Here is a 22,500-nt window from a genome sequence, read left to right on the forward strand (position 1 = left end):
TTGCTCTTCTGTTACTGTTGGTGTTGATGTTGATGTTGTTGTTGTTGTTTTTTGCTTGTGCTCACTTGATAAATAAATGTTTCTCGTTGCACAAGACAAGCAGTGCATTGATGGTGATGATGGTGTTGAGGATGATGATGATGATGATGATGATGGAGGTGTTAATGGTGATGACGATGACTATAATCAAGTAAAAAAAAAAAAAAAAAGGAAAAAAAAATATTGCTTCCGTTACCCCTTCTTATTCGACATCTTAGGATGATTGCGAACCTCCAGGTTCAGTGTCTAATCAGTCGCTCTATGGTTTAATGGATTAGTCCAAATTGATGGGATAATTATGGGTAGGCCCATAACCCCACCTGGCCAATTGGTGGCTCGTCCTGTTTGATGAAAACAATGGGATGTTCTTTATTTATTATACGTATATATATATTTTTTGGTCTATTTTCATCAGGAGCGAAGACATGGTTTTCATGATTTTCCTTCCTTTTTTGAGGGAGAGGGGTCGGGGAAGAAGGAAAGGGATGGGAAAGGGAGAGAAAGAGAAATAGAAAGAGAAATAGAAAGAGAGAGGGGGAGAGAAATAGAAAGAGAGAGAGGGAGAAAGAGGGAGAGGGAGGGAGAGGGAGGGAGAGAAGGAGAAATAGAAAGAGAGAGAGGGAGAGAGAGAGAGAGAGAGAGAGAGAGAGAGAGAGAGAGAGAGAGAGAGAGAGAGAGAAAGAGAGAGAGAGAGAGAGAGAGAGAGAGAGAGAGAGAGAGAGAGAGAGAGAGAGAGAGAGAGAGAGAGAGAGAGAGAGAGAGAGAGAGAGAGAGAGAGAGAGAGAAATCATCATCATCATCATCATCATAATAACTTGACTATCCACACTCTTTTCTTTTTAGAACTAAAAAAAAAGAAAAAAAAATACATATTACGCATTATTTTTTTTCTCTCCATCTAATGTTTTCGTTCTTATGTTTCAGGAGGTGAGAATTTCGCTGTCTGTCTCGTAAAGGTGTGATTTCGGGTAAGTATATACTGGAGGAGAGACGCCAAAGGGAGTGGGAGTGGGAGAAGGAGGGGGAGAGATGAGAGATAGGTAGATATAATTAGATAGAGGGAGATGTGGAGGAGAGTGGAAGTGAGGAGAAGGGAGGAGAGGAGTGGAGAGGAGAGGAAAGGAGAGGAGAGGAGAAGGGAGGAGAGGAGAAGGGAGGAGAGGAGAAAGGAGGAGAGGAGAAGGGAGGAGAGGAGAAGGGAGGAGAGGAGAGGAGAGGAAAGGAGAGGAGAGGAGAAGGGAGGAGGAGGCGAGGCATTGCGATGCGAGGTGAGGTATAGAAAAAGAGAGAGAGAAGAGAAGAGAAAAGAAAAGAGAAGAGAAACGAGGAAAAGAAGAAAAGGAAAGAGATCGAAACATAGAAGAAAAAAAAAAATCAAAAGAAAGAAATACAAACAGAAACAAACATAGACGAAAAGGTGCACGTACGACACGAATCGAGAACTACCCCGAGAGATAAGGAGAGAGATAAAAGAGTTTTTAGCTTTGTCATGAGATTTTGGGACCATGACTTGATCTTCGTGTCTCTCCGATGCTCCCTCCGTCCTTTCTCTGTGGCTGCGAGGCGGGGCGGGGCGTCGGGGGTTCTTTATGGAACGTGCAATTTGTGAAGATCCTTGCCCTAAAAGAAGAAGAAGAGGAAGAGGAGGAGGAATAGGAGGAGGAGGAGGAGGAGGAGGAGGAGGAGGAGGAGGAGGAGGAGGAGGAGGAGGAGGAGGAGGAGGAGGAGGAGGAGGAGAATGAAGATGGTAGAGGAAGGAGGAGGAGGGAAGGAGGAGGGGGAGGAAAGAGGAAAGGGGGAGGAAGATGGGAAGAGGCGAAGAGGGAAAGGTAGAAAAAAAGGAAAGCAGGAATATAGAGAAAGAGAGAAATGAGGATGGAGAAAGGAGCAAAGAGAAGGAAGTGAAAGGAGAACAGGACGGGAGGACGAGAAAGGAGAAGGAGAAGGAGAAGGAGGAGGAGGAGGAGGAGGAGGAGGAGGAGGAGGAGGAAGAGAATAATGAAGAGGAGGTATAGGAAGGAGGGAGGAGGGAGGGGAAGAGGGAAGGGGAAAGGGGAAGGGGGAAAGGGGAAAGGGGAAAGGGGGATAGGAGGGAGGAGGTAGGAGGCAGGAGGTGGAGGAGGAGGAAGAGGAAGGAGAAGAAGAGCAAGACGAATAAATAAAAGAAGAAGCTAAATAGTAATAATGAGAAGAAGGTGGAAGAGAGGAGAAGAAGAAAGGCAAGAGTAGAAAGATAATTAAAAGAAGGAAGGGGGTAAAGAGAAGAGGAGATAAAGAAAGAGAAAGAGGAGCACAATGAGAAAGAACAAAAGGAGAATATAGACTGAAGAGGAAAAGAAAGAAGGAATAGGAGCAGAAGAAAAAACAGAAGAGAAAGAGGAACAAGAAAAAAAAAAGAGAAAAAGATTTCATGAGAAGAAGAATCATAATGTGAACAACAGCTAAGCTCTTGACAGCTATAATATTTAGCGTTATGATTATGATCGCATTATTAATTATGATAAGTGTAGGATTAACTGAAGGTTGCAAGAGTTACTGTTCCATAAAACACAATAATAATTATAATAATGACGATGATAGCAATGATTATTAAGGTGGTGAAACCAGGAACAACGTAAACAACAATAGTGTTAATGATGATAAGAATGATAATGGTGATAATATCATAATACTAATTTTAATAAAACAATCATAAAATTATAACAATAACAATAATCGAGATAGTATTGACGATGATGATAATGATTATAATAATGATGATAACAATAACAGTAACAATGATAATAATAATAAATAAAATTAATAACAGCAATAATAATTTTAAAAAATCATTTTCGTAATAAAAGAGCGCCGATGGTAAAACAGAACCAGCACGATAAGGAGCACTTAGATGAAGATACCAGACGATAAGCTTGCTAAAAATAAGAACCAAAATGCAACGGTTGTTAGCGGGTGTCCGTGGGTATGCTGTCCGCGCTGTCCTTTATCTGATGATGTCACAGCTGGTCTCGCTTAGACTCTGACGTCGGGTTGTCGGTCCTTCGTAGGTCTTTTTTTTTTCCTTCTTCTTCTTCTATCTCTTTCTCTCTCTCTCTCTATCCCTGTCTTTTTCTTTTTCTTAATCGCTTGGGTTAGTTTCTTTATTTTTATTTTTTTTTATCTGTTCGCTCTCTCTCTCTCTTTCTCTCCCTCCCTCATCACCACCCTTAGCCCCCGCCCTTCCCCCCTCTCACCCCCCCCACCCCCATCACCCCCTTTTCACCCCAACCCGAGAGAAGTGTCGGGTCTTGGCGACGCGAAAAGTTCTTATCATGGTAATTATTATGTGGTTTATGGCTTCCCCTCCCTCTACCTGCGGTGCTAACTATGTACCTTGATTCTTTGAACAAAAAAAGTGGGATAGAGAGAGGGAGAGAAGGAGAGGAAGAGAGAAAGGGAAGTGGAAGAGACGGGGAGGGAGAGAGAAAGATGGAGAGAGGGAGAGGAACAGGGACAAGAAGGAGAGGGAAAGAAGTAGAGAGAGAGAGAGAGAGAGAGAGAGAGAGAGAGAGAGAGAGAGAGAGAGAGAGAGAGAGAGAGAGAGGGTAATAAACGGAAGAGGGAAAGACGGGGAGGGAGAGAGAAAGATGGAGAGAAGGAGAGGGACAGAAGGAGAGAGAGAGAGAGAGAGAGAGAGAGAGAGAGAGAGAGATAATAAACGGGGAGAGAAAAGCTACCAAGAAAAAAATCTAGGGGAAAAAATGTGATGGTATTAGATAGAGAGAAAAAAAAACTGATGACTTGAAGGGAAGGGGTTTGAGTTGATTCTATAAGTTTTGCTGTGTATTTTTTGTTTTTGTTTTTTTGTTAGCGTTTTTGTGATATTTTTTGTATTTGTTTTTTGGTAGATTAGTTTATCATAGAAGATAAGGAAAAAAATAGATTAAGCTAAGGATGTGCGGCTCTTTTATATATATATATATATTTCCCTTCCTTCCTCTCGCGTTTTTTTGGAATAGGAGATGAAAAAAATAAAAAGAACTAAACAAAAAACGAAGGAGAGAGAGAGAGAGAAAAAAAAAAAGAATTCTAAAAATCTGCTTCTGTCTCGACCTGTCTTGACCTGTCTTGACCTGTCTCGACCTGTCTTGACCTGTCTTGACCGCCTCCTTAGTTCTCGACCTCTTCCTTCTGGGCCCCTTTCTTGACCGCCTTGAAAGCCAGCAACTCAAATCTTGTTTGTAATTAAGTCCGGGAGCTTTGGAATTTCTTCTCGACCTGCCAGCTGTGCCCGATGTGTATGTGTCTGCTCCGTCTCTTTAAAAGGAGGGGAGGGGACGGAGGAGGAGAGGGGTGGGGAGGGACGGAGGGAAGGGGAGGGGACGGAGGAGGAGAGGGGAGGAGGAAAGGAGAGGGGAGGGGACGGAAGGAGGAGGAGAGGGGAGAGGAGGGGAGGGGAGGGGAAGGAAAGGAAGGAAGGAGGAGGGGAGGGGAGGGGAGGGGACGGAGGGAGGAGGAGAGTGGAGGGGAGGGGAAGGAAGGAGGGATGAGGGGAGGGAGGAGGAGGTGGAGGAGAGGGGAGGGAAAGAGGAGTAGAGAGGAGGGAGATGGAGAGGGGAGGGGAGGGGACGGAGGGAGGGAGGAGGAGGAGAGGGGAGGGAAAGAGGAGTAGAGAGGAGGGAAGGAGGAGGAGAGGGGAAGGAGGAGAGGAGGGGAGGGGAAGGAGGGAGAAGGGGAGAGGAGGAGAGGGGAGGGGAGGAGGAGAGGGGAAAGAGGAGGAGGGAAAGGAGGAGTAGAGAGGAGGGAGATGGAGAGGGGAGGAGACGGGAGGGGGAGAAAAGAAAGGAAGAAAGAAGAGGAAGAATAAGGAAAAGAAGAAAAAAAAAATAAAAGGAATGAAGGGAAAAGACTATGAAAACAGGGGAAAAGTTTTGATGGGAAAGGTAAGGAGAGTAGGGAGGGGATGAGAAAAGGATGAAGAATGAGGGAGAAGGAAGAGGAAGAAAATAAGGAAAATGTAAAGGAAAAAAGGAAATGATAGAGGTGGGGGAAGAAGAAGAAGAAAAAAAGGATAGAGCTGAATAATCAAGAGGAATAGGAAAAACCAAAAGAGACATAAGGAGAAGAAGAGGAGAGATAAAAAGAGAAAGGGAATAAGAGGGTGGGAAGAGGGGATAGAAAGAGGGGAGGGGAAAATACGAGCGTCTTTTATGGTATCGTAACCACGGTACTTGTGGTAAAAGGAGAAGGATGTCTCAGGCAGCGAACAGATTTCTTAGGAGGGGAAGAGGAAGGGGAAGGGGGGGGAGGAGAGGAAGGGGAGGGGGCAGGGAAGGGGGAAGGGAGGTGGAAGGCGCGTCGTCCTTCTAAGGAGATTCCTAAACAAGCTCGAGGCGCGAAAGGAGGAGAGAGGAAGAGTCAGGAGAATGGGGGGAGGTGATAGGAAAGAAGAGATATAAGAGTGAAGAAATATAGGGATGAGTGGACAGATAGATAGACAGTCTGGCAGGTAGGTAGGCAGACAGACAGACAGACAGACAGACAGACAGACAGACAGACAGACAGACAGACAGACAGACAGACAGACAGACAGACAAACAGACAGACAGAGCGAGCGACACGTGTACAATTATATATGTGTATGTTGATATATATATATATATATATATATATATATATATATATATATATATATATATAAGATAGATAGATATAGATATACACATAAAGTGAAAATGTAAATCCTCGTACTCTAAAGGGTAGAGAGGTCGCTTGAATAACGTTTATATCAAAAGTGGTTGTTGTCATGGAAAACGCATTTGTGTGTTGAATGTGTTTACAGAATACTTCATTTTTTTTCTTCTTTTTTGAAACAAATCTTGTTTATTTATCATTACGGGAGGTTCTCGATCGCCCAAGTTCTTATGTTTACTTGTTGCTGTGTACACGTGTGTGTGTGTGTGTGTGTGTGTGTGTGTGTGTGTGTGTGTGTGTGTGTGTGTGTGTGTGTGTGTGTGTGTGTGTTCCTGGAGTCGATTTGTTTACCGACGCAATCGACGAGCAAACAAGCCACGATTCCGACAGGAGATCCCGAAGGAGAGGGCTTTGTTTATCTCCTTTTTCCTCCTCCTACTCCCTTTCCCTCCACCGCTTTTCCCTCGTTCTATTTCCCCCTTTTTCCCACTCCCTCCATCCCCTTTCTAATTTCTGTGTCCTCCCCCCTCTCTCTCTCTTTCTCTCTTTCTTTCTCTCTCTCTCTCTCTCTCTCTCTTTCTTTCTCTCTCTCTCTCTCTCTCTCTCTCTCTCTCTCTCTCTCTCTAGCTACATGTCTCAATAAGCTTGTCAAAGTCCCTCTCCTTATCCCCCTCCCTCTGCCACAACCTCCCTCCCTCCTTCTTCCTCTCACCCCTCCCCCCACTCAGAATAAATGCCCGTCATGAGAAGAAATAAAAAAAGAAAAAAAAAGAAAGAAGAGAGAGATTTTCCATGCTCCAAAAAGTCCGGTTTCGTCCCCCATCTAAACACAGGCTTTAGGAGGACAAGCGGAGGCAAAGGCTGAGAGAGTTGGATCGTATTGTTGGCTGCTGAGAAGGGAGCAGTAAGTAGATTGGGCGTGTGTGTGTGTGTTTGTGTATGTGTGTATGTGTGTGTGTGTGTGTGTGTGTGTTTTGTGAGTGTTTGTTAAGAAGGAACAGGAGATGAAGTTGGGGGAAGGGGGAAGGTAGAGGGGAAGGGAATGGTAGGAGTGGTTAGTGGGGTTGAAAGGGTTGGTGGAATGAAATAGTGCATACTACCACCTCCACCTCCAACCTCCACCTTCACCTCCACCTCCACTACCACCACCACCACCACCACCATAACAAAATCAGTTACTATTTTAAAATCAGAAAAGTAAATAAAATGAAATAAAGATATATCTCTAAAATTCCTCAAAGTCAAAATATGAACAAGAAAAAAAAAACGAAGAAATTATTCATCCTTGAAGACACTGTCGACGAGGCGGAGGCGCGTTTACGATGCTCTTAAGACGGGGTGCCGGAAACCGCGTTTTCTTGCAGTTGTTTTTTTTTCGTGTTTTTTGTTATTTTTTTCGATTTTTTTTTCTGTTTGTTTTTCTTTTTTTCTGTTTTTTTTGTTCTCGTTTTTATTTATTTTATTTGTGTTTTTAGTTGTGTTTCTTTTTTTTCATTTTTTTCAGTATCAAATTCTTTTTTTTTCATAGTTTTTTTTTCTTTACTTTGCTTGTCATTTTTATTTTACTTTTCATCTTGGTCTTATTTTTTTCTCCTCTTCCTCCTGTTTCTCTCCTCTTCCCCCCCTATTCCTTCTTCTCCATCCTCTTCTTTCTCATTAATTTTCCATTTACTATCCTTTCCATCCTCTCCTCATCCTCCCTCTTCTCCTCTTCCTCATCCTCTTCTTCTTCCTCCTCCTCCCCCTCTTTCTCCTCCTCTTCTTCCTCCTCTTCTTTTTATTCCTTCTTGTTTCCGATCTTCCCCACCGATATGGTACGAGGCCCTTAATGATATTCCGAAAGAAACGTGTAAATCAGAAGGCTTCCCGTATTAAAAGTTGAACGTGTTTTTTATCGGTTGTTGTTATTGGTGTCGTTCTGAGATCGATTTTTTTTTTGAGTGGGGGGGGCGGTGGAGGTTCTTTCTCTTGGTGTATGTGTGTTTTTGTTATGTTTGTTTTCTTGGTATTGATAATTTGTTTTTTTATTTGTGTGTGTTTTTTATTTTTCGATTTTCTGGTTCTCTTTCGTATCCTTATGTTCCTGTTGTATTTTTTTTTCTTCGTTTCTTTCTCTCTCTCTCTGTCGCCCAATCTCTCTCTTTCTCTCTCTCTACTATCTCACTCTCTCTTTGTCTCCCTCCCTCCCTCCTTCTCCTCTCTCTAACCCTTTACCATCTTATCCTATTTCTCATAATTCAAATCTTCCGCTTTCATAATGTCTTCATTCACTCCCGCCCCTTTTACAATCACGATGGGGGTCGAGTCACTCATAAACAGCGTTTTCTGGATCCGCTTTAGATCGTTATTAAAGGACATCCAGCGCGGTTATAAAAAGATATTACGCGGAAAAAAAAACAAAAATATTTGCTCCAGTTATGTTGTCATGGCTTCGTTCCCACCAGTGCTGAGATATAAAAATAAATTAGGAACAAGATTAAAAAAGATTGAGAGAGAGAAAAAAAGAGAGGATGGAATTAATATGAGAAGAAAAAGATTTAGAGTCAACTTAAAAAAAAAAGGGAGGACCGAGGTTATTCGTGGTCACAATCTAGGCATTCAGAAGAGAGCGGAGTTATTTGGCTCCATTCTAGGTTTGTTGTCATGGCGTCATCTTCCATTCCTTTCCTTCCCTCCCTCCTCCCCCCCCCCCACCTTATTATACCCTTCCTCCTCACCCTCTACTACTCTTCATCTTTTCCCCTTTCTCTCTTCTCCCTTAACCCTTAACTCCCCCCCTCCCCTACCATCCTTTCCCTTTACTCCACCCACCCTTCCTGCCATCCTTTCCCCCAACTCCCTTCCGCCGCTATACCATCCTCCCCCCCCCTCTTGTCCGTCCCCATCCCCTCCCCCCCCTCCTTACGTCCGTCCCCATCTCCCCTCCTCCACCCCCACCCCCACCCCCAACCAACACCAACCATGGACTTTCACACGGTCCGAGCGCCCACTATAAACGCAAATCTTGTCTATCTCCTTCTGTAATTTGATCGCTGTCGAGATTAACGATGCGACTCATTGATATAAATGTATATAAGAAAAAAAATGGGATAGGGAGGGATATGATTTTTTTATTTTTTATTTTTTTAGGAATAGATGGATGTGGGTGTCTTGTTGTGGGTTGGCGGGTACTTGTTTATCACCGTGTCAATATTAGGAAGAGGGGAGAGGGAGTGAGGGGAGAGATAAGGAAAAAAGGGGGAGAGGGGGAGGTGGAAAGGAAAAGAAAGGGAGAGAAGAAAGAGAAAGAGCAGGAGAGGAGGTTGTAGAGAACTAAGAAAGAAAGAAAAGGAGAGGGACAGGGAATTTAGAGTAATGGGAGGAAAGAAATAAAGGGGAGAGGGAGATGGAATAGGAGAAGGAGAAGGAGAGGTAAAAGAAAGAGGGGAGGAAGGAGAAGAAGAAAAAGAAAATAGAGAGAGAGAAAGAGAGAGAGAGAGAGAGAGAGAGAGAGAGAGAGAGAGAGAGAGAGAGAGAGAGAGAGAGAGAGAGAGAGAGCTAACTCAAAGAGACAGAGTCCGAAAACATAAACCTTCTTGATAGACCTTGACCGGCTGTAATCCATATCATAACCCTACTTTAGGGATGATTATAGGGACAATGTGGTTTTAGTTTGGAAAGCGAGGAGTGGGTGGTTGGGTGGGGGAAGGGAAAGAGGGGTAGGAGAAGGAGGAGGGGGTGGGGAAGGAGGGGGAAGGAGGAGGAGAAGGAGGGGGAAGGAGGAAGAGGAGGGGATGGGGGAAGGAGGAGGAGGAGGGGAAGGGGAAGGAGGAGGAAGAGGAGGAGGGGGAGGGGAAGGAGGAGGAAGAGGAGGAGGGGGAGGGGAAGGAGGAGAGGGAGGGGGGGAAGGGGGAAGGAGGAGTGGGGTGGTTGGGTGGGGGAAGGGAATGGGGAAGGGGAAGAGGAGGAGGAGGAGCAGCACGAGGAGCAGCAGCAGGAGCAGGAAGGGAAAGGGGAGGGGAAGGGGAAGGAAAAGAGGTGGGGGTGGGGGTGGGGGTGGGGTCTGCACCGTCTTCACAGTTGCCGCCGAAGAAGTCTTAGATCATGAAAATTTCAACTGACAAGCCTTGGTGGTTGAGGGGTGGGGGGAAGTGGAGGAAGGGGGGGAGGGGAGAGGTCATCGCTACACATTTTTTGAGATACTCTTTTTTAAGTTTATCTCTGATTTCGTCCTGTTCTTCTGTTTCTTTATGGAGGTTGTTGTTCCTTGGTTTGTTTTTATTCTTTTATTTATTTGTTTTTGCTCACTCCAATCGCATATTTATTTGTGCACCTTCTGATTCTCTCTCTCTCTTTCTCTCTCCATGGCTGTTCTATCTCTCCCTCTCTCTCTTTCTTTCTCTCTCCACGGCTGTTCTATCTCTCCCTCTCTCTCTTTCTCTCTCCACGGCTATTCTATCTCTCCCTCTCTCTCTTTCTCTCTCCACGGCTGTTCTAGCTCTCTCTCTGTCTGTTTCTCTCTTCTCTCCTCTTTTTTTTTCTTTTTTCTCTCTCTTTCGGTCTATCAATATACCGAAGTATCCATCTCTTTCACTCAATTTTTCCTCCCCTCCACCCAAGAACACAAATAAACAAACACCAAAATGACTTCACTTTCTCACGTCCTCAAAGTCTTCCTATCCCAGATGACCGCCAGGGACCATCTTCATATAAGGCCAAGAATGCACTATGCAAAGACGCGAAAGAGAGAGAGAGAGAGATAAATAGAGAAAGAGAGAGAGAGAAAAAAGAAGAGAGATAGAGAGAGGGGGGGAGAGATAGAGATAGAGAGAGAAAGAGAGAGAGGGAAGGAGAGAGAGAGAAAGAGAGAGAGAAAGGGGTAGAAAGAGAGAGGGGGAAAAGACTCGATAGGGTTGGGAGATGGGTGAAGGTAGGAGAGGAGAGGGTAAGGGTAGAGTAGAAGGGCGAAGGGAGATTGATGGGAGGGTGAAGGGGGAGGAGAGGAGAGGGAAGATCAGGATGGAGGATAGGGTGGGATGGGAGGAGAAGGGGTGGGGAGGAGAACGGGAAGAAGGGGATGAAGTTGGAGTATGAGAGTAGGAAGGGAGGGGGGAGGGGGGTGAAGGTCAGGCAGTCGTGCTTGATGTGCCGTGTCGTGTCCTCTGCTTCGTTTCGCCGTCAGTCAGGTCGTTGTAATGATGACACGCGGCTGGACAACGGCGACAGCGCTCGGCCATTATCGGCGGACATGCGCTATCTTCAAGGCTTGGCCGGGAGGGGGTCGGAGGTGGGGGGAGGGGCGCAGGGAGTGGAGGGTGCTAGGGAAGGAGGCGTGGGGGTTTCGGGGTGGGAAGGAGGAGAGGGGGAGGGGGGCAGGGGGTGGAGGGTGCTAGGGAGGGAGGAGAGGCGGGGGGGCAGGGGGTGGAGGGTGCTAGGGAAGGAGGCGTGGAGGCTTTGGGGTGGGAGGGAGGAGAAGGAGAGGGGGGGTAGGGTAGGGTGAGTGTAATAAGGAGAGGAAACGGGAGAGAGAAGATTCGAAAGCAAGTAAGAGGGAGAGGGAGGAATAGATAAAAGGATAAAAGTAAAAGTAGGCAGAAAAAAATACCAGATAGAAAGAGATAAAGAAATACAAGATGATGATAAGAACGATAACAATAATAAAACTAGTGATGATTATTTGACAATAATAAAGATGATAATGATAATCATTATTACTATAATGAAAATAATAAATCTTAACAGGAATTTAGATACAGAATTCACGAAAAAAAACACAAACAAACAACAACAACAACACGGCGACCAAAGGCATCCATTCACTCGTCTCTCCCGAAGGACTAGATAAGATTCTTATATAAATAACTATAACTATAACCTCTCTATAGTTCCTGGTCTCTCTCCGAAACCATTATCATACCAAGACACGTCTCCATGTCTATCGGCGGCGCTTCTGATGCTTTTGCACCGTCGCCAAATAAAGATTTCCTCGCACCCCCCCCCACCCCCTCACCCCCGTAGCCCCCGAGAATCTCGAAATCATTTCATTAACTGTCAACACGCTCTTCCTCGAAGTCGTAAACTTGAAATGCAAGATCACATTTTTTTTTCTTTTTTCTGTCTTTTCTGTTTTTTCTTTCTTTTTACTTCGTAAGGTGATCGTGTGTGATGTTCTTGAATTATTTTTTTCCTTTTTTTTCTTTCGTTTTGCTTTTTATGTTTTTTTCGTATAATGTTATGAATTAGTAAGATCATAATGATTGAAAACAACAACAACAACAACAACAACAAGTATTATTAAAGGTACCTCGCCTCCTTCGCTGAATTCTCCTGAGCCTTGGACAAGGAGTTGATTTTCTCCTCTTTTAAACCCCCTTTTCATTACCTTTCTCTTATTCCCCTAAACTTAAAAAAAGACGTAGATAGATCATTTGGTCGATGGAGAAATGCTACACATCTCTCCCGAAAATATTTTAGAAAGAAAAAATCCAAGAATAGGAGAGAAATGGAATGAGAGAATAAGAAAGAAAGAGAGAATAAGGAAAGAAAAAAAGAAAAAAAGAGAATGAAAATCAGGGATACAAGAACACGTGAGAAAAAAATAACCATTGAATAAATAAAGCAAAGAATGATAACATAGGAAAATGTTGAAGAAAGATCAAAATGTCGAAAATAAATAAGAAAAAAAAAAAAATCCTGGACGCGCAACAAGAGGCAACCATCTCGCCCCATTAATTCCTTTGACGGACGCCGGGACGGGACGCGGCGCTCAACGAGAGAGAGAGAGAGAAGGAGAAAGAGAGAGAGAGAGAGAGAGAGAGAGAGAGAGAGAGAGAGAGAGAGAGAGAGAGAGAGAGAGGGAAGGGGGGGGGAGGGAGAGAAGGAGAAATAGAGAGAGAGAGAGGGAAGGGGGAGGGAGGGAGAAGGAGAAAGAGAGAGATACGGGGGGGGGGGGGGAGGGAGAGAGAGAGAGAGAGAGAGAGAGAGAGAGAGAGAGAGAGAGAGAGAGAGAGAGAGAAGGAGAAAGAAAGAGAGAGAGAGAGAGAGAGAAGGAGAAAGAGAGAGAGAGGAGGGGAAGAGAGAAGGAGAAAGAGAGAGAGAGAGAATGAGAGAAAGAGAAAGAAAGAGAGAGAGAGAGAGAAACTGACTGAGACTGTAACCTCTTTACGGGACGAGAACCACTAATCCGGACCCGATGTCAATGAATCGAAAATTTCTCGAACCGGCACATGGCCTCGAGCGTCAAGGTACGAGCGGATGCGGGGGGAAGGAGGAGGAGGGGGGGAAGGGGGGGAGGGAGGGAGGGGGTTAGGAGTTTACGGGGATGGGGCACTGATTGAAGGGGGAGAGGAGTAGATATAATGTAAAGGGTGCAAGGGAAGGGGAGAGAAGGATATAAGGTGGAGGAGGAGATATAATGTTAAATGTGTAAGGAAAGAGGAGCTAAGGAAAAGGGAAAGAGAATGGGAACGAGAGAATCAGAATTAAAAAGAATGGGTACAAGCGGTACATAAAGGGAAGGAGGGGGAAGGGGGGGCATGGGAAAAGGGTAGAGGTGAGGGGGACGGGGGAAGAGGTGGCGTAGGAGTCGTCCGGTGAAATACTAGTGTGGATGGAAGACGTAAGGTTGATGAGGATGGGGACGCCGGGTTTTTTTTACAGAAGGATCGACGACCGTAATGAATTATGGGAGAGAGAGAGAGAGAGAGAGGCAGAGGAAGGGCAAGATGGAGAAGGAATAGGAGAGAGGGGGAGAAATCAGAAAAAGAGAGGACGAGAGAGGGAGTGAGGAAGAGTGAAAGAGAGAGAGAGAGAGTGAGAAAGAGTGAAAGAGAGAGACATAGTCAGAGAGAGAGAGAGAGACAGAGAGAGAGAGTGAGAAAGAGTGAAAGAGAGAGACACAGTCAGAGTCAGAGAGAGAGAGAGACAGAGAAAGAGAGAGAGAGAGAGAGAGATGAAGAAATAAAGAGCCCGATGGCAGGGTCGACGATGAATGGGTTCCTCCGCCTGTACCCACGTTACAAAAGGTCATCAGGACTTTTAGGAAAGGTCCTGGCGCGGTCACACACCCTCTCCTCTCATCTCCATTCTATCTTCCCTCCTCCCTCCCTTCCTTCCTTCCTTCCCTTTCCTCTTTCTCATCCTTTTCTTCCTCCTCTCCCACGGTTGAAACTCGACCAGTGGAAATCCACGGTAGATTTTCTCACAGAATAATCAGGAGGTAAAAATGTACATGTGATATCACTCTTACCTCCTCTGGCTTATAGAATAGACACATAAAAGGATAGATAGCCGGAAGGGTTGATGGCTTGAAGGATAGGTAGCTGAAAGGATTGATGGCTGGCTGGAAGGATAGGTAGTTGAAAGGATTGATGGCTTGAAGGATAGGTAGTTGAAAGGACTGATGGCTTGAAGGATAGGTAGTTGAAAGGATTGATGGCTGGAAGGATTATAGGGCTAATAGGATAAGTAGCTGAAATAATAGACGAAAAGAACACGAAAGATAATAGGATGAGATTTAAAAAATGAAGCGCTTAAATGAAAGAAGAAAATAGGATTTAATATTTTCGTAAGAAAAGGTAAATAAATAATATAGATATACGAGGATGAAAAAAAGACGAAGTGGAAATGCATTCTTATATCAGGATTCCTATTTCCTTGAATTAGAATAAGAGAAATTGAATATTTTCGTAAGAAAAGGTAAATAAATGAAATAAATATACGAGGATGAAAAAATAAAAAAACAACGAAGAGGAAATGCATTCCTCTATTAAGATTCCCAATTCCTTGTCCTCCATTCTCCCACTCTCTCCCTCTTTCTTTTTTTCTTTTTTTCTCTCTTTCCCTTCCACACCCGCACGCTCAACAGTATCTCGAGGGTATATATATCTCTGTGGATTTTAAACGTGCCTTTTCGAGAACGCGCGATAAGACAGTGTGTGCGGGCGCCCCTGTCAGCGTAGCCTGGGTTGTGTGAGCTGCTGACAATTGGTTGAATGTTCTTGCTCGGATTTAGCAATGGCTTTGTTGCTATTGCGATGTCAGTTGCAGAGAACGATGTTTATGTTTGCGGTAATGATGGTTATTATGATTATAATAGCGGTGAAAATGATACTGAAGGTGTCTGTGATAAGGGACAGTCCATCATGGGTCGGGCCGCCCCTCCTTCGGCCGGGTCACATATTATGGTGTTGCCTCTCATCTCGGTGATAACTACAGGTATCATAGCCCGCCCTTCGGTAACCTCCATCTTCCCCCCACCCCCCATCCCCGCCCCCGCCCCCCAATCTCAACCCCACCCAGCGTGACCAGATTTTATCTGACTTTACCAGACTCTTCTCCTCTCTCTTCTTTTCGGCTTTTGTCTTCTCTAATTTCTCTTTTTTTTCTCTCTTTTTGTCTTTTCTCTTCTCTTCTCTTCTTCTTTTCTCTAGTTTTTCCTCCTTTCGAATTTTTGTCTTCTCTTTCCTTTCCTTCCCCCCGGTGCTTCCCCTCGATGTTCTTGCGTGTTCCATGTGCTCCTCCTCTTTTATTATCTTTTATCTTCCTCTTCTCCCCTTCTCTCCTTTCGCACCCTCAAAAAAGAAAAGAAAAGAAGAAAAATAGAAGAAAAAAGACAGAAACACAGAGAGAGAGAAAAAAAAAATCACACACGACCGACCAACCCTTTTTTCCATCAACAAGACCCACACTCCACAACCGAATAGAAAATAACGAAAAGAAAAGAAAAAAAGAAGCGAAACGTCTTGACCGCCGCCCACACCATGCCATCTCGACCTTGGGCGCTCGACCATCGACAACAGCTTTCTTATCGCCCCGTCGACACGTCCTGTGGCCCTCGTCATCGACTCTCACGTCGACATCTCGGAATGGGCGCGTGGCTCGGACGATTCGACGTTGACGGGGTGTGAGAACGAGTCGAGCACTTGGGTTGTCTGGTGGTTGGCTTCGACCACAAAGACTATGTACCTCTCTGTTATTGTTGTTGTTTGAGTGGTAGTGTTCACATCAACATCATTGTTGATGTTGTTGTTTACATGTTTATTCGGAGGATTACAGGATCTGTGTTTTGTTAGGTCATCGTTTCACCCAGTCCTTTTTAACAAGGGGCTTAGATTTCTTCTCTCCCTTCCCCTCTTTAGCCCTTTCTCGTCTTTACCCCATTAACCCTCCCTCTCCTGAGTTTATTTAGCTAGTGTGGAAGAAATATGAATAAGAATGAATAACATCAGAGAGCAAGAGATGTAAGTAATGCGTTTCAGTGTTGTATCTCATTCACACCTTTTCTAACTTCCTCTCTTTCCCTTTTTACGATCTTACTTTCTCCTCTCACTCTCTCTCTCTCCATCTCCCTAATTTTATGTGCTTTACTACTACCTCTTACCCTTCCTCCCTCCCCTATTTTACATTCTTAGCCTATCCTTCTTCTCCCCTTTTTACGCTCCCTCCCCTCCCCTCCCCTCTCCCCCCCCATCCCTCCATCCTCCCACCGGCCCTCCGAAAGTCCCTCCTCAGCACATCCTGTTTCTCTCCGTTCCATTCCGTCCTCCTGTTCCTTCCCCTTGGATGAGGTCGACCTTGATGTGGCGTCTTCCTCACGCCGAAATCTCTCACTTTATTTTATTTCTTTTTTTTTTCTTGATTTTTTTGGTCTAAAACGCTTTCTTGGCGACGTTGTTCTGGCTCCGTTTTTTTTTCCTTTTTTTCCCCTTCTCTCACGTCCTATCTTCATCTGTCTGTTTCTTTTGTGACTCTCTCTCTCTTATTGTTTCTTCGACTGTTTCTTTTGCTCTTTTCAGTGTGTGTGTGTCTGTCTGTTTGTCACTCTCCTGTTCCTCCCTGTCTCCCTCCCTCCTCTCTCCTTCATCCATCCCTCTCTCCCTCTCCCCCCTCCCATACTCCCTCCATCCCTCTCTCTTTCCCTCATCCCCCATCCATACTCCCTCCCTCCCTCTCTCCCTCCCTCCCTTTCTCCTTCATCCCTCCGTCTCTCCCTCATCCCCTTCCGTACTCCCTCCCTCCCTCTCTCCCTCATCCCCCTTCCATACTTCCTCCCTCTCTCCCTCATCCCCTTCCATCCATCCCTCCCTCTCTCCCTCATCCCCCTCCCATACTCCCTCCCTCCCTCCCTCTCTCCCTCATCCCCCTTCCATACTCCCTCCCTCCCTCCCTCTCTCCCTCATCCCCCTTCCATCCTCCCTCCATCCCTCCCTCTCTCCCTCATCCCCCTTCCATATTTCCTCCCTCCCTCCCTCATCCTCCTTCCATACTCCCTCCCTCTCTCCCTCATCCCCCTTCCATCCATCCCTCCCTCATCCCCCTTCCATACTTCCTCCCTCCCTCCCTTTCCTCCCTTTCCTTCCTTTCCTCCCTATAAAAGACAGTAATCATACTAATGTTCCTCATTCTACAAAACTCCTTAGAACGCTGAAATATGCCATTAAAGTACGCTGGCGTAGACTCGGGAAGCTCTGACTCTAATAACACTTATTGAAATTAGTTTCGGATTAGAGAGGGAGAGAGGAGGAGGGTAAAGAAGAGGAGGAGGAAGGAGTTGGAGAGGGAGAGGGAAAGGGAAGGGGAGGGAGGAAGGGAGGGGGAGTTGGAGAGTGAGGGGGAGTTGGAGAGGGAAGGGGAGTTGGAGAGGAGGAGAGGGAGAGGGAGGGAGGAGTTGGAGAGGGAGGGAGAGGAGGAGGAGGAGGAGGAGGAGGAGGAGGAGGAGGAGGAGGAGGAGGAGGAGGAGGAGGAGGGAGGAAGGAAGGAGTTGGAGAGGGAAGGGGAAGAGAGAGGGAGGAGGAGGGAGAGGATGAGAGAGAGGGGGAGTAAGAGTAATAGTGATGGTGGAAGGGAGAGGGGAATTGAGAGGGAAAGAGAAAACGAAAAGAAAAGAGAGAGAGAGGAGAAAAAAAGGAAAATAAATAGAGATAGAGAAAGTGAAGAGAAAACAAGAAAACAAAAATAATAGAGAGAGAGATGGGAAAAGCGAAACACTTTTTTTTCTCTCCGGCAAATCCCCCTTGAATGGATTTGATCTTGGCGAAATCCTCGAGAAATCCTTGGGAGAGTGTTGCTTGGCTGAGCCTTGATTTGGTCGTCATTATGGGCTTCCCTGCCTTATGTTTCTCTCCTTTATCGCTTTCTCCTCTTTTCTTCTCTTTCCTATTCCGTTGCCTCTCGACTTTTTTTTTCTCTCTCTCTTTTTCTCCTCACCGTCCTTCTTATCCTTCTCTCTTTTTCTCCTCACCGTTCTTCTTATCCTTCTCTCTTTTCCTCTATCGTTTTCGTTCTTCTATCCTCTTCTCTTCCTCTCGTTCTTCTATCTTTCTCTCTCCGTTTTGTTCTTCTGTCCTCGTCTTCTGTCTCCTCTCCTCTCCCTTTCGATTGTCTATCCTCTTCTATCTTTTCTTCTCTCTTTTTCGTTCCTCTATCCTCCTCTCCTATCCGTCTTTCTCCTCTCTCTCCTATCTCGTTTTTCTTTCATCTTCCTTCTTTCCTCTTCTCGCCTCTCAATCTTTCTTCTATCCATCCCTCTTATCTCACGTCTTCTCTCTGACCTCCTCTGCTTTCTCTCCCTTTCCCATTCCCACCTCACCGCTTTCCATTCCCATTCCCTAAGCGCCCTTCCCCTTTTCATTTCCATTCCCACATCGCCCATCCCCTTCCCCCTCCCTTCCACCCCCCTCCCCTCTTGATATCCCCCTTTCTCCTTCAGCTTCCCGCCTCTCCCCCCCTCCCCCTCTCCATCTCCCCCCCTTCCCCCCCCCCTCCGATTTCATAAAAGAGGAGGAACTTTTTCATATCCGTTTTGATCGTAATCTAGTGTCTTGTGAGCAGCCTGAATTCATCCTTGTTTTATTCAAGGGAAAAGGAGGAGGGTAAATAGAGAATACCATTGTATTTATGTATATATATATATATATATATATATATATATATATATATATATATGTATATATATATATTTTTTTTTTTCTACTTCATCTTCTTCTTCTTCTTCTTCTTCTCTCTCTCTTTCTTGATGTCTGATTGATAGGCCCGCCTTCTTCGAATTATTGTTATTGTTCGATCGTCTTTATCATCAATTTTTGTGTTATTTTCCTTTTTCTCTTAGGGCTTGTTCCATCCTGTCCTTGCAAAGTTGCAAAGGAGACCAATCCGCCGAAGTGCAATGGCAGTAAAGAGGAGGGGACTGCCCTTCTCCTCTCCCTTCTTTTCCTCGTTCTATTTCTCCTCCTCCTCCTCCTCCTCTCCCCTTCTCCATCCTGCTCCTCCTCCCCCCACCCCTATTTCTCTTTTCTCTTTTTCCTCCATTTCCTCTATTTCCTCTCCTTCTTTCCCCCCTCCTCTGCCTCCTCTTCCTTCACCCTCCTCTTCCTTCACTCTCGTTTTCCTTCACTTTCCCCATCCCCCTCCTCCTCCTCCTCCTCCTTCACTCTCGTTTTCCTTCACCCTCCCCCTCCCCCTCCCTATCCTCTTCCTTCACCCCCCTCCCCCTCCTTATCCTCTTCCTTCACCCCCCCTCCCCCTCCCCCTCCTCTTCCTTCACCCTCCCCCTCCCCCTCCCAATCCTCTTCCTTCACCCCCCCTCCCCCCCCCCTTAGACGCAGAGACGCACGCTCCCTCCCTCTCGCCGTCGACGTCTTAATGGCTAATTCACTCACGCGTCCCGGGTTTTTATTCCGACTCCCAAGCGGATATGAAGCGGTCCGAGATACGCTTCTGGACTGGGGAGGGGTGGGGGGGGGAGGGAGAAGGGAGGGGGTTTGTTATGGAGGCCGGTGGGGAGGGGGAGGGGAGTATTTGCGGTACTTTTGGGTGTGGGAGGGTTGGAAGTAGGGAGTGGGTTGGGTGGAGGGGGAAGGGGAGGGGGAAGGGGAAGGGGAAGGGGAAGGGGAAGGGGAGGGGGAGGGGGAGGAGGAGGAGGAGGAGGAGGAGGAGGAGGAGGAGGAAGGAAGGAAAGGAGATGGAAGTACTACGTCTGGAGGAGTCTTTGGTGTGTGGGATTTGTACCCTTTTTCTCTTTATTTTCCTTTTTTCCTTTCCTCTTCCTGGGTATAATGTTTATGTACTTCGATTTGTATCATTTATGTATTTTTACTTTTCATCGTTTTTGTTCTTTTCTTTTCCCTATTTCTCAATGTATATATTTTTTCTTGATTTCGTTTTTCCTTTTTTTTTCTTTTTTTTTTCTTCCTCGTCTTCTGTGACTTTCCATCGACTTTTCCTCTGCAATTTCTCTCTTTCTCAAAATCTCCCATTAACTCCCCTCGGAATCTCCCCTTTTCCATTCCCCTCTTCGCAATCTCACCCTCCTCTTGTATTTTCCCCTTCTCCTCTCTCTCTCCCCTTTACACGGTCATCTGTTCTCCTCCTTCCCCTTCACGATATCTTTTTCCCTCCCTCCCTTTCACAGTGTTTCTCTCCCTTCCCTTCACAATCTGTGCTCCCTCCTTCCCTTCACAATCTCTTTCCCTCCTTTTCCCTTCACAATGTCCCCTAGGCTACCCTCCTTGCACATATTTTCCTCTCTTCACAATGTCTATCTTTCCTCCCCTCTTCAGATTTCAGTGTCCCCTTCTCGCATCCCTTCCTTCACCCCTTTACTATCTCTCTTTCTCACCCTCTCCCCTTTCCCCCTTCAAAAATATCCCTTTACTCTCCTCTCCTTCCATTCCTCCTCTTCATAGTCTCTCTGTCTTTCCTTTTCTCCTCTTTCTTACTTTAAATCTTCCTTCCTCCCTTCACAATCATTCTCTCTCTTCTTCACAATTTCACTTCCCCCTTTCACAATCAGTTCCTTTCCCTCCTACCTTCATAATCCCTCCCCCTCCTTTTCCCTTCCCAATCAGCCTCTCACTCTCCTATTCACAATTCTTTCATTCCCAATCTCCCTTACTTCTCAATTTCTCCCTCACCTCCCCCTTCACAGTCTCTTCATCTCCCTCGCCCTCCACCTCTCTCTCTCTCTCTCTCTCTCTCTCTCTCTCTCTCTCTCTCTCTCTCTCTCTCTCTCTTTCTCTCTTTTCTCTCTCTCCCTCTCCTTCTCCTTCTCCCTCCTTCTCTCTCCTTAGCAATCTCCCTATCCCCCCTTCCCAATCTCTCTCTGCCTCCCCCCTTTCCAATAACCCCACTCCCAATCCCAATCAGTATCGCCTCCTCCTGTCCGACTCGTCTGGAAGATAGGGTGCTCGTATATCGAGTTTTGGTGATCGTATCTGATCCTGGTGCCTCATCGCTCTCTCTCTCTCTCTCTCTCTCTCTCTCTCTCTCTCTCTCCGTTTGTGTGTGTGTGTGTGTGTGTGGTTTATATGTGTTTACATATGTGTGTGTGGGGGTGGGTATGTATATGTGCGAGGTGTGTGTGCGTGTGTGTGTGTGTGTTTTTGTGTGTGTGTGTGTGTGTGTGTGTGTGTGTGTGTGTGTGTGTGTGTGTGTGTGATTTGTCCCTGTGTGCACCAGCGTGTTCGCTAGTGCATAGCTAAAATGTGAAAAACATACCGATCCGTTCTTAATGTATGTGCATAGGTAGATATTCTGATAACGATTCGCATTCGGGTATTCCATGAATACGCAAATTTCTACGTGTTTTTTTCTTCTTCCTCCTCGTCCTCTCTATCTCTCCTTCTATCTCTCTGCATAAAAAGGGAGAGAGAGGAGCGAGAGAAATTTGTGAGATATTTGTTTCCTTTCCTTTCTGAATTACCCTTTCTCTCTCTGTTTCTCTCTCTCTCTCTCACTCTCTTTCATTTTTCTCTCTTTCCCTCCCTCCCTCTTCCCCCTCCTTTCAAATCCTCTCCTCTCACTTTCACATTTTCCTTTGCCCTTCTCATCATTCCCTCCCCTTTTTATCTTCATAGCCTCTTTCTCCTTTTTCTCCTCCTCCTCCTCCTTCTCCATCTTCTCCTCCTTCTCCATCTTCTCCTCCTTTTCCCTCTCCCTCCCATCCTGTTTCTCCTTCTCCTCCTCTCCTCTGCCATTTTCCCCCTTCGGAAAATCGTAGTCGGGCAGCCGTCACCCAGACACAGACATACCTATGCAAATATTGCCTCATCCAATCAGACGTTGTGAGACCGAAGACCCTTTTTTTTTGGGGGGGGAGGGGTTGGAAAGTGCTGTTGTGTATATGTCCGAGTCCCTTCTTCCCCCTCCCTCCTCCCTTCTGCCCTTCTCCCTTTCTCTTCTTCGTCTATCCTTCCTCTCCTTCCATAACCCTCCGATCCCTTCCTCCCCCTCCACCCCCCCTCTCTCTCTCTCTCCCACCCTTGCGAATCCTCTCTTATATTCCTTCCATCTATGACCCCCTTCTCTCCTCTTCCCTTCCTTTTCTCCCCATCCTTCCATCCTTAACCCCCCACCCCCCACCGCCCCCACCTCTTCCTACCCTTCCCACTCCCCTCCCCTTCTTACCCACAACAAGACCCCGCCCTTGCTCTGAATGAAAGAATAGGATGGGTTGGGCAGCGGGACCGGAGTTGTAACAAGGGCATGTTGGGGTATGAGGGAGGGAAGAGGGTGGTATGAGGTAGAGGGTATGGGCGGGTAAAAGGGGGAAAAGGGGGGAGGGAGGGTAGGAGGGAGGGAGGTGAGGGAGGGAGGGGATGAGAGGGAAGGAAGGTAGAAAAGAAGAAAAAGATCAAGATAGGTAGAAAGAAGGGATGGAAAAGAAAGAAAGAAGGAAAAGGAGGTAAGAGAAGGGAAGGAAATGGAAGAATGAAAGGGAGAGAGAGAGAGAGAGGAATGGAAGAAAGAGAGAGACGGAGGGAGGGAGGGAAGGAAAGGAGAGAGGGAGGGAAGGAGGGAAAAGAAGGAAGG

This window comes from Penaeus japonicus, unplaced genomic scaffold (genome assembly GCF_977035675.1).
Source record: "Penaeus japonicus unplaced genomic scaffold, GWHDUDI00000001_assembly GWHDUDI00000012, whole genome shotgun sequence".
In the NCBI taxonomy this organism is placed as follows: Eukaryota; Metazoa; Arthropoda; class Malacostraca; order Decapoda; family Penaeidae; genus Penaeus; species Penaeus japonicus.